The 13,044-nt window shown below is 31.6% G+C and overlaps 1 protein-coding gene across 1 annotated transcript in view; it reads left to right on the top strand.

Moving 5' to 3' along the window:
• Positions 1 to 13,044, top strand: part of LOC118180047 (acetylcholinesterase-1-like) — a 320,676-nt gene that overhangs the window by 121,447 nt on the left and 186,185 nt on the right. The gene's annotated exons all lie outside the window — the stretch shown is intronic.

Here is a 13,044-nt window from a genome sequence, read left to right as displayed (position 1 = left end):
AATCTGAAATCGAATTACTTTTTATAATATCTGAAACAAGGAATTAAATATGTAAATAAAACCTTAAGTATTTATGCAAACTTTTAAAATTTTAAATTAGAAAGGTACATGTTGCGATAAAAGGTTTTCTAAGCATTAACTAAAGATAAAAAGCCTAATAATAAAATTGCAACCACACATCATGTCGGATATTCAATTCCCAGCAGCTGAAATGGTTGATTTAAAACGAAATTTAGGAACTCAGAACGTAAGAGGAAGTAATTTACATATTAACCATCATACGCATGGAAAAGTTTTAGTTAATCTTTTGCAAGGTCGCTCATGTCAGCTCTGAAAACTCGACTCTTGTTCTCTAGAGGTTATCAACATTCACTCTCCCCCCCTCCCCCAGTAAACAGCTGAGTACTAATGAAAGGACTTAAAAAGAAAATGATTCATGGGTTGAAGGAATTTTGATGTAACGTTTTCAGGTTATAACTCCGTAGCCTTGAACTGCTTGAGTTAGAAATATTACTCCCACTATTTCCATGTAATTAACTTTTACTCTTGATAATGGCTTTGTGAATAAGTATAAGATTTGTTATCTAACTATAAATTTTCATCTATAAATATGATAATGTATCTCTCAGAACTGAATTTGCTTTATTTTTTTTTCAAATTTTGCATTTATTTTTAGCCTAAAGGAGCAATTTGCCTAGAAGGGCTATTAATTTAGTTTTACCATTTTGCTTTCGTTTACTATAAAAAGCGTTTCACTTTTCAAATTGTTGCCACCAAATATTAGAGCCCTGCATTATATTTAAAGAAATTCAATAATGAAGAATCTGCATGAATGTATGTATGTTCGTCAGACTGTGAAAAAACAACCGTACCTAGAGACATCAAATTTTGAATAACGTAGTCCTCCACTCGAATATGTGCCTCTGGAAGCCCAAATTTGGAATTTGGAATTTGTTTTATTATCTATGTATCAGAAATTCTAAAGATGCTATTTTTAAATATTTTGTGATACTGCTGTTGAACTGAATTTTATGTTTTAAGTGCGAAGTACTTGACATTTGATAAATAAAGATGACACACAAAATGTTAAAAAAATTTATGCCCTTTGTACGTAATATAAAGTCTGAAAGCTTTCAGATTTTTTACTTCATTTTTTTTCTTATTTTATTCAAGATTAATATCAATTTGACTGTGTTAGAATAAATAAGTTGGGCGTTTTCGTCGTTTTCCCCATGTGTAACGTATATATGAGCCAGTTTCCCTTAGAAAGTCTTCCACGAAGGCATCGCTCCCCTTAGGTAGATAGCCCTCGAGGCTTTGCCTTAATCACACACAAAAAAAAACTAACATAAAGAATAAATAAGTGTCACTAATGCGTAATGAAACTTGGCAACTTCAAAAACAAACGAGCGCCAAACAATATATTAAGGAGAGAGGATTCTACTTATATTTTCAGATGCAGAAGTATTAAAAAAGATTTTGTACTTGCATTATACTTGTGCTTCATTCTTTTCAGCATGTTAATTTCTTTTATGGAATATACTCCTGATTGGTAACCCTGAAGATTATTTAAAACTTATAAATAAATCTCTTGTAAGTTCTTTATTTCAATACTTCGATTTAAATGTTTATAAAGACAGTTAACTTTAATTTGTATTCTATTTTTGATCTATTTGAACTAAGCAAACTCTTTAACTTGTTAAATAAAGATTTCACAGTTATTCTAACTTATGATTCTTTAATAAAACTGTCCTAAATAGAAGATAGTATACACAAAGGCCTTAACTGTGTTAAATACGCAACATATCAGAATACCTTTCCGTTTCTTTCTTATTTATCCTTTTATTTACCTATTTATTATTAAACGATCACTCAAGAAGAAATTTTATATATCAGCACGATAGCTGCACATTCGAACGAATGTGGACATTTTTCTTGCTCAGAATAAATTCAAATGTTTATTCTTTAATTACATATTTATTATTAACTTTTACATTAATTATATGGTTCAAATTATTGTTAATTATTTTTTATGATTGCTTAAATTTTTTACTTTGAATTATTCTTCAAATTAAAGCTTCTGACTGATTATGATTGATTCACTCCCGCCTACTACACTATCAATAAGAACACCCATGCAAATGTCCGATATCTGCTGTCTTGATATAAGTCACGCCCTTCGCTGTTAAATATCCTGTAGGTAACAACATTGGCATTCATGCAAGATGCAACGAAATGCAGAGTTGTTTGATTTCGAGAAAGGTATAATCATCGGATATCACAGAAATGGCCGATCCTTAAGAGGCATATCTATTGAGCTGAATTACCCAAAATCGACAGTGGCCTATGTGATTCAGAAAGGTGAGCGGTGATGGTCGAAATGTGCCTCAAGTCGGCAAACTCATGAAACTGGGAGATAGAGATCGACGGGTGCTGTCCAAAGAAATTCGGAAGACCCGCATCTAGCCTCTGGACTACATACTCCAGGAGTTTCACCAGGCATCCGGTAGTGTTGTTTAGATGAATACCATCCCCCAGGAAGCATATCGGTTTGATTTGCATTGTTATACTTCATTTTGCATTGCCTTTCAACGTGAAGCTTTCGATGCACTATGATTGACTCTCTCTCAACCACTATATTAATATTTTCATTACTGTGATGAGAGGGTTTAAGCATCTATATCTCTGAATCGAAATATGCTCAGCGTAAAAGATGCGACCCAATCCAGTCTAGTGAGAATGAAACGATCGTTTGTTGATGAAAAAATTTGATGAATAAAGGACAATAGCTTATAAGATATTTTCGCCTTCCCTCCAGCATGCCTTCGTGGTGTAACGGTAACACAGTCGGCGCGTATTCGAGAGGTTCAGATTCGGGTCCCGGAGAGGGTATTCCTCATTTTTCATGTCTCCTGTTTAAAACAAAAAACCTAATTATTCGACAATCTAACCAAATATTTATATTCTTTATCATGAGACATGCAGCTAGCAGTTACTTTGAAGCAAAAGAACATCATATTTTGCTGATTGTTTATTTATGCAGAGTTTATGCTCAGAGTTATGCAGAGATAGTTTATTTTATGCAGAGATCTTCAACTATTTTGTGCACGTCTTCAGTGTTTCGTTCTGTTATTATGATCTAACTATACACGAGGAAAACATAATGAACAACTCAGGTAGATGCTCGTTGTGTAAAATATAACATCACATTCTTTTCGTTTTTTGCCCAGTTACTTCTGAATGCTTGATGTACAGTTATCCATTGAGCAGAATGTTTTAATTAACCCTATCGCAAGCTTTCCGCCCTTTTTACGCACAAATTCAGGCATGCGTTTTTTAATTTTAAACTTCGAGGAACCATGTGGTAATATTTTCATTACTATTTAATAACTATGAAATTTTCATTTAATAAATTTATTAGCCAAAGCAATTTTTTCAAATGCGAAAGTTAACTAGCTACTAGAGGGACCAAGATGACCTAGATGGACCACATAGTTCATCAAGCACCATTTCATCTAAAATGGAGCTTGGGTGTCTGTTGCTTAACATGTTAAAACCCAAGCTTATTTTGCCTGGGTTTTAACCAAGCTTATTTTGCTTGGTCCCTAGGGATCGACGGGGCTTTTGATGTATTAAAATTGGAGGGGGTCTAATGATTGACTTCTTTGATTATATATCTTTGATTTTTCTTGAGAAATTACTAATTCTTTCTAAAACCAGGGTTTGAGAAAATTCAGTCATTAAGCCTCATTGTGATTTTCTTTGCCATTGAAAGACTGTCGCTGGGAACACATGTCTAGGAATAATATTAAAGGAAATAAAACCTGCAGCACCTTTTTAAATATACTGTATAACTAGAAAGTTTCAATACAGCAATTAAAACTGAAGCTTTGTGGTTTTCTCTATTTATTTTGTAATGCTTTGGATATTATTGCCTTACTTTACATTTCCTAACAGTTCTTTCAAAAACTAATTAAGAATGCTATGTAAGATCTGTGACGTTGCTACGTGTAGTCGTATGCTGTATTAAAGTTTGTAAGAAATTTCATTCTCTTTATTCTTTTCTAGATTCAGTCTGTAAATGTCATGTAAATTTGTAACTCCTCTACACACGATAGCTGCTAATATCTAACCTTTTAATGATTGGGAAGTAATAGCTTAATTTTTTTTAAGGAGATTTTTAAAATGTACAAAAGTATTGCGCTTTATGGGTTTTGTGTAGGTAAATACTTAAGATTACCTAAGAATTAATTAAACGTTTTCATTGTTTCTAAGTTTTAAATAATCATGATTTGAAAAAGCTTATCCAAAATATTGTATCAAAATGAATGGAGTAGCAGTTTGGAAGTAAATTGTATTCTTTACTGCATTACAGAGGAGCAGAGAAATAGAATAAAATCTCGAACACTTATACATATGCATTACGAATTCCTAAACATACTTTTTCAATTTAATTAGTACCTATACTTATATGCGCATGATATTCGTATGATAAAATTATAGATGTATTGAACCTTAAAACCGTTTTAATCATTTTGATGCACCTTACTTAAAATCCGTAATGTGCTGTTGCACGTGTACGGGTTGTAATGGATTCAATGCACACAGAACCGATAGTAGCTTGATAAAATTCATTTTTCCCTGAAAAAATAGGTTTACAGTTCTGGAACTTTAAAACTCTCGTACAGCTCTTCTCAGTAGCTTAGAATACAATCAGTAGTTACACTTCAAATCACTAAAAACATTAAACATATCGCATTGAAAAGCGTATCTAAAAGGCGAAGCTCGAACAGAGATCTTAATACGCTGATTAAGATTAGCTCTGAACTGAAAACTGAGAGCTGATTTTCTCTCCGGAATACCCCGGCCGCCGAGATATCAGACAGACAGAGTGACAAAGTAGACAGAAGTCTTGTTTTGCACCCGCTAAGTCTTTCTGCACCGATGGGCGAAAAATAAGAAATTAGTGGAAGGCATATACGGTTAAAGTTAGTATATGGGTCGTATACCGTTATCAGGACTTGTATTCTTTTAATCTGTTTTGGGAACATGACATGTCCTGAATGAAGTTTTAATTTTCAGGGAGCTTACTCAAGCTATGTTCAAATATGTTTTAAATGGACGACACAAGAAGAAAGGGTTAACTTTACCCTTTATTTTTCTGCAATATTACAGGTGCTCCCGCTTTTCGGGATACAGAGACCAACCACTTGTGGTCTGAACGTAAAAATATAAAACTACTACCTAAATTTTAAATAAGAGCTGACTTTGAATAGTTTACACAAATACCTAAGACTGGCCTTTTAAAATATTACGTATGTAGTACGCAAACTGCCAAAAACTACAATACACTTTAAATATCAAGAGGACTAAACCTCTGGCCTTAAAGGCGGACAGCAGCTGATTGAAAACTCGCGTGAAATGCATTGGCAAGACGGCTCACTTTCTAACTAACTCTTGGCAAAAAGCCCCAACTTAAATACTTGGGCGTTAGCAAGTACAATTTGCATAAACAAGTTAATGAGTTTAATTCTGGCCGGAAGTGGAAAATAGAGAGGATAGTAAAGTTTTAAAATAAAATAAACGTTAGTACAACTTTAGATCATTACATCGTTACAATTAATATAAGGATCAGTTACAGTTAGTAAATTACAGTATCAATAACATTCACACAGCGACCGGACCAAAATATCGCAAAATGCTCGTCAAGTTTACTGACTCTCGCCAAATTCCGTGACAAACATTAGCTTCCCAAACCATAGCTAGCTTGGCGATTTAATGCCATATGCCAATGAGCCAATTAATCTGTAAAATCTTTCCTATCCGTTGTATTTATAATAATCTTTCCTATCCGTTGTATTTATGTGTTATAAAAAAAAACTATAAAATTAAAAACACAAAACGTATAAAACCATAAAACTTCCACAAAAATCAAAACTTTTGACTTACTTATTTTCCTATCCCTAAACTTTCTCGAGCCAATGTGGCTCCCTCTAGTGTGCATAATTACAATCATTTATTCAATTTTCCTATTTATGCTCACTAATCAGATATTCTTATGATGTAGAGGTACATGGTTTTGAACTATAGACACTCTGTAACATAGCACTGGCTAGCTTGGCAATATCTCTCCAATTTTTTAGCAAGATAGCTATTTACCTCAGTGCTGAATAGACTTGCCCCTGCAACCCTATTGTTCCCGCAGAGCTTCGGTTTTCAAACATTTCATGTTACATTCTGCGAAGTGTACTACAATTTCACATGTAATTTCACTAAAATTCTTTATACATATATGTATAGATTATTCGTAGCAGTACTGAATATGACTTATATGGTGAAATCAAAACGGTTTGCTATTTTCTATATATGATGAGTGTTCTGAACCTTATAGAACAATTTAGCTGGTTGCAGTCATTTTAATTCATTAAATTCATGTTATTCATCTGAACAGGAAAGATGATTAATAGGAATAACAGACCAATATTCAGGAAAATTTCAGTCTAAGAACTTATTTAAAATTGTTTTCAGAAACAGTGAACTGTGAAAAAAAAGGGGGTGGGAGTTCTACATCTCCCGTCCTACTTGGCCGATTGACGAAATTCAACTTGCGTTTTTCATCTCTCGAAAGTGCGACTTAGGATATGTATTAGATTTTTATATAGCGTTGTTTTAACATAGGTATTTTGACACAAAATCGGATCTTGCTGAAACAAGATACCATATTTTTCCATATTTCCATTCTACGACTCAAATTACGCCAAACTACCGAGTTTTGTAAAATTCGCACGAGTAGTTTTTAAGAAATTAGCTCTCAAAATTTTAGCCCCTCAATGTTAATTGAGTTTGGTATATATTTATTAACTTTCTCTTTTTTATTAAACTTAATTTATTCTTCCTTTCATATTTCGAAATTTAGGTTCATTGCAAATAAAACTCGCCTATTTTTACTTCCTTGTACGAAGTAAAAAGGAAGTATTGTGATCGCGAAAAGTTTCAGGCAGCATATTTCAACGAAAATATCCATTTTGACCGCTATCGAATGCAATTTAACGATGTTTTTGCGTGATATCTGTACGTAAAAACAGAATAAAATACTCTTTTCCTTCAAAAAAATTATAAAACTGCTATAAAATTAATTCTGAAGAGAATTTTTCATGGCGTCTGTACGAACGTATGTACACTGCTCAAAAAAAAAAAAAAAAAAAAAAAAAAAAAATGGGATAGTGCTATATCTTCCGTTCTACTGGGGCGATTCTTAAAATTCTAATTTAGAATGTAATTGTCAAGAACTGAATCCTAATCATCAGTAATATAATAAGTAATTATTACGGTTATTAATAAATCCTTCTTATAAAGTAATTGCAAATATTTCAAAAAACTTTCTGTCTGAACGCAAATATTTTTCTGCGCAAATATTTTTAATTTTATATTAATCAAGATTGCACACGATATTATTTATTTGCACTTCAATTCTTAACGTCAGTTCTAGTAGAAGTTACAAATCAATTATATTTAATTAAGGATTGGATTGGATTATTTAATTATGGCAAAGCACACGAGGGCTATCTGCCTAAAGGGAGGGATGCCTTCGTGGAGGACTTTCTAAGGGAAACTGGCTCGTATACACGTTACACATCGGGAAAACCACGAAAACACCCATGCAAACAGCCCGTTCGCAGGATTCGAACCTCGGACCGAACTACCAGTGATCAGCGTCTTTACCGCTCGGCCGTTTGTGGGCCTTTATGAAATGGAAGGCGATAACTTTATTTAAAATGATTGTCAGAAATACCAAAATGTTTCGAAAAGTTGGATACTTTTTAATATACTTTCAGAATGCTTAAAGAAAAAGAGAAGAAAAATAAATTTTTTCGTAAAATTTAGTATTTGTATTTTTTTAATTTAAAACTTTTCAATCTTATGATATTTGATTCTTGCGATTTCAAAAATAAAATATTTGACTAAAATATGAATAACATTTTAAGAAACCAAATGTAGGATAAAACTGTGTAAAGCAATGGGCAGAATGATAAAACTGTTTAAAGCAATGTATGCAAGTCATCCTAAGTTAAAATGTCGGTTATACATCTCTCTTATTTATATATATCTTTTCTGAACGGAACATTGAAAGGCGTGTAAAACTGTGCTTTACTGTATTTTGTCTTTTAATATAGTATGCAGTTTTCAAACTCATCGTAGTCTGTGTTACAAAGTATTCTTCCGAAAGAAACGCAGTTCAAATAAATAAAATCAAATTCTGGAAAATTGATATTAATAAATATATTTAAAATGCTCAGTTCGAAGGAATGAATAGAAAATTTTAAAACAATTTTCTGAAGAGACAATGCAACACAAACAATTAAAATAAAAGTATAAAAATTTAAAAATTACCTAAAATAATAACTATGACGAAAAATATATATGAAGAAAACTATTTGAAAAAAAAAAAAAAATAAATAAACGCTGCACCTTTATTTACGCAGTTCGATTAGGTAAATGGAAATTTTTAAAACAGTTAACAGTTATTCGAAAAGAAAAAAAAAAAAAAAAAAAAAAAGTGCAACTTAAACAATTAAAATGAAATTCGAAAAAGAAAAAATTATTTAAAATAATAACTTTTAATTAAAAATATAATATAAAGAATATTATTTGGAAAAAAGGAACGATGGTGACTTTTTTTCCTCTCACGGGAAAGGAAACTAGGTTGCCATATATTAAGAAGTTCGCCAAGTGAAGTATTCTTGGCGCAAACTGACAAAAAAGTGCCAACATAAATTTGTGAATTTCTCCGTAAATTTCGCACCAAATTTTACAAAATTTCATATTTAGGCGTAATTTGAGTCGTAGAATCGAAATATGTAAAAAAATTGGTATGTTATTTCAGAAAAAGACCAATTTTGTATCAAAATACCTATGTTAGAATAGTGCTATATATAAATCTAATATATATTTTAAGTCGCGCTTTCGAGACATGAAGAACGCAATTTGAATTTTGTCAATCGGCCCAGTAGATCGGGAGATATAGGACTGTCCCATTTTTTTTAGCAGTGTACATACGTGCGTACGTACGTACGTTCGTTCGTACGTACGTATCTCGCATAACTCAAAAACGAGTAGCCTCAGAACGTTGAAATTTTGTATATAGGACTGCTATAACATGTAGATGTGCACCTCGTATTTTGGTTGCAATCGGCCGCACCAAACGTATATAAATAATATTTATATATATATATCCATTCTATTACCTGGCTCAGTGATCTCAGTTTCTTTATTCTTATATGTTTGTAAATTGTACATTTTTTTTCTTTAAAAATGATTGAATTATATTGTTTTTATCTTCCGGTTAAGGATTTTATGCCTTTAGTAAATCTGTATGCAATATTTTTAGAATTATCAGCAATTTTAAAGTTGTTTAATTGCCGCTAAGCCTGTTTTAATGGCGGCCATTGATGCTTACATTTGAAACAGGAGACTAGTGGATTTGTTGCCAATCTAGAGAAACTTAGCTTCCCAACAACAAAGATAACGCATTCATTATTATTGCCAATTAAATCATGCTTAATTCTTTCTGGAATTTTTTCGAGGAAATAAGCGTTTGAGATTTACTTCGTAATTTTTAATATAGATATTTTGAGTTTTTATGTATTTTTGCCTTCTCGCGAAGTAAGAACTGAATTAATTGAATGAGAAATACTCAATCGTCTGTGAAAAACTGTTTCTTTTTTGTTTTATTTGCTTAATTTCTTTTATACATAGTCCTAGCTTTATTATAGTATTTGAATATAACATGTGGCAACGATTAGATTATTCTTTAAAAGATATACATTTTGTGCATTCTGAGTTATAATATGAATGAAATATACGAGTAATACTGTTAAGTAAACCTAGTGCCAGAGTGTCGCTATGGTAAACAAAGTGAATTTTAAAGAATGCATTTATTCTATTGTGGTTTATGCGCTGTCGGCGAAGTAGGTTTAATTCAATCTAATAAGTTTAAATAAAATGCAAGAAAAAATGCGTATAATTTAATATTCCGTACAAGGAAGTTATGTGGTGTATACATCATATTTTTATTATTTATTAAAATTTGTATTTTTAAGTAATTTTTATAAAGCTTTTCGAAAAATTTTTAATTATAATCTATAAAATTTTTACCATCATCTTTCTAAGCATACCTACAAAAAAATAGTTTTTTATTTAAAATTTCCAAAGATATACGTGAATTTATATATTTGCGCATTTTGAAATTTGGCATAGTTGTTGAAAGCGATAATAACATCAAATGTGGTTTAGGAACTTTGTAAAATTATTTGAAAATAGAAATGATTTGACTTTTTTTCCGCTCATGCACCATGTTAAAAGCTAGAAACGCTGTGACTTCTTTTCCTCTCCTGCACAATGGAAGGGAAAGGAAAATAGGTTGCCATATATTAAGAAGTTCGCCAAGTGAATTATTGTTGGCAGAAACTGAAAAAAATGCGTTAAGTTAAATTTTTAGAACAATTACAACAATTCTATATATAATTAGAACAATTCTATATATAAATCTAATATATATTTTAAGTCGCGCTTTCGAGACACGAAAAACGCAATTTGAATTTTGTCAATCGGCCCAGTAGAACGGTGAGTATAGAACTGTTTTTTTTTCGCAGTGTACCTGTTGATCTATTCAGAAATTTGGTTGAGACCAGGAAAATCTATATTGGATTTCTGCCATTTTCTTCTAACAAAAGATGCAACGAAAACCCTATATTTAGATGCATAATCGTTTCTTATTCTTTCCTTTCTTTTTTAAATAAATAAAATTAATATTTTAATATATAAGTAGATTAAATTACCTCATCGCGCAAAAAGACGGTGGAGGAAAATCGCATTCATGTTTTATAATACAATCAAGGTAAAACCAGTCACCGAAGTCCTATACTAGTAGGTCTACAGCTGAACTAATACGTAATTACATTATTCAAGGACATACATGTAATTATGGTACGCTAGCGCTCTATTGAAAAGCTTGTTTGAATGCTTCGAATATTTTTCATTTATGAGAAGGTTGTTTTTTCTGTGTAAATTAAAAATAATCATCAGTTCCATAACTAATGAGTTGTTCTGTTATTTTATACAACCGATAATGACACAAGTAGAGGAAACGTTGATTAGGAAATGTTAAAAAACTAATAAAGCTTTTATCCGAACGAAGATCTTCGAATCTTCGAACTTCCTGATAGATGTGTTCATTAAGCGTGCAGATGGGAAGAAATGCATTTAAATCCCTACATTCCCCCCTCTACATCTAAAAAAGAGAAAGATATACAGAATAGGCCAGCTAAAAAACACCAAACATCTATTCTATGACATTTGGAGGCAAATTATCAGATGGCATTTTAGTCTGGGGGCCAATGGGAAGGAATAAGAATTTTGGAACAAGACTCTCTTAGAAGAAAAAAAAAAACTTACTGCCATTGAACTCTAAGGCAAATCCGAGATTTTCGAATTATGGGTTTTCGTGGTGGTATGTAACTTCTTACGATGTAAAGCAACCGAAAAAATCTTCCCATTTTAAAACACAACCGGATGCGAAATAATCGGTTTATTGATATAGAGTTTTTACTTCCTGGTACGAAGTAAAGAAAGTATTATAATTGCGAAAAATTTCGGGTATCCTATTTCAAGGAAAATTCTATTTTGACCGTTCCCGGATTGCAAAATGGATTTAAAATAAATTCAAAAGGACATTTTTCGTGACGTCCGTCTAGTTTTGCATCTCTCTTTTTTATTGTAATCGGTAACACCAACTTATGAATTTCAATTATTGGTCTTCGTATGTGTCTTTTTGTAAATAAAAACAACTCTCAAATATTATATTCTAACACATTATTATCCCACGTATTTCTCTTTCACTCTTTTGTATTTTCCGAACACAATTTTGATTTCAGTAATGGTTGTAAAAGTAACATTTTCGTCTTTTCCCAGCCCGATTACTCCGTCTCCGTTATTCGGGATATGACTGAATCTTGAGTCAAGGATTTTATTATTCAAAGAGGCTCCCTTTTTTCCTTGTGTATACCCTATTATTATATTATTGTCTACTTTTATATTATTGTCTAAGTTTTTAAAATCAACAATTTGAACTGTACCTTTATTACAAATAAATATACTTTCAACAAAATGAATACCTTGAATCAGCAATTTTAGACTTTAAAGCTTATTTCATGGGTTGCCTATCATTATTAAAAGAATAAACCGATCTTTTGCATGCAATAAGCGGCGTATTTTTCCTACATGTCCCGAAGCGATGAAAATAAAAATTATGACAAAGAAAAATTACATGCTTTTGAGCTTAAGATAAATAGGTTAATGTTTCATTTAGTACTTCCTGCAAAGTAAATGACCTTCTAACAGACGCGCTATTTAATAGCCAGTTTTAAATTACATGTTACTAATAATTGTCATTTTCATATATTTTAATATATGCATCGAATTTCATAGCAATGCATTCCATTCTCCAAAATGCAATTTGGAAATTGCAGACTCCTAGGAATTTCAGCAACTTTATTATAGAAATAGAATAAATAAGTTTTGAATATTTTCTCGGCATTAAGATTTATACCAATCCCAAACAGATGAATTTCTTTCGTAAAATTAATACGAGAAAAGTTCAAATTAATAGAATTTCTATGTCAAAAACATCCTTTCATTTCATATACAGTTTTTTTGATGTCGTGCTCTTTGGTTTTGCTGTTATGTAGTGTTGGAAAAATAGAAAAATGAAGAATTATCAGAAAGTCAAATATTTTATTACAATTGACGAACTGAATATAATTTCATCAAAATGCAGATATATATATTGTTGCAAGCGTACGGGTTCGTAATAGATTGAATCCACACACAACCGATGATAGCTTGATAAAATATATTATACCAAAAGAAACACTTTGCCGTTCTGAAACACGAAAATACTCGTACAGATCTTCTCAGTATCCCAGTGTACAATCAGTAGTTACACTTTAAACTACGGACGGCGTTAAACACAGGACAATGCAAAGA

Source organism: Stegodyphus dumicola, chromosome 8, assembly GCF_044657685.1.
Source record: "Stegodyphus dumicola isolate Sdum_Otavi_A_Nest chromosome 8, ASM4465768v1".
NCBI lineage: Eukaryota > Metazoa > Arthropoda > Arachnida > Araneae > Eresidae > Stegodyphus > Stegodyphus dumicola.
This window is presented reverse-complemented; position numbering and strand designations above follow the sequence as displayed.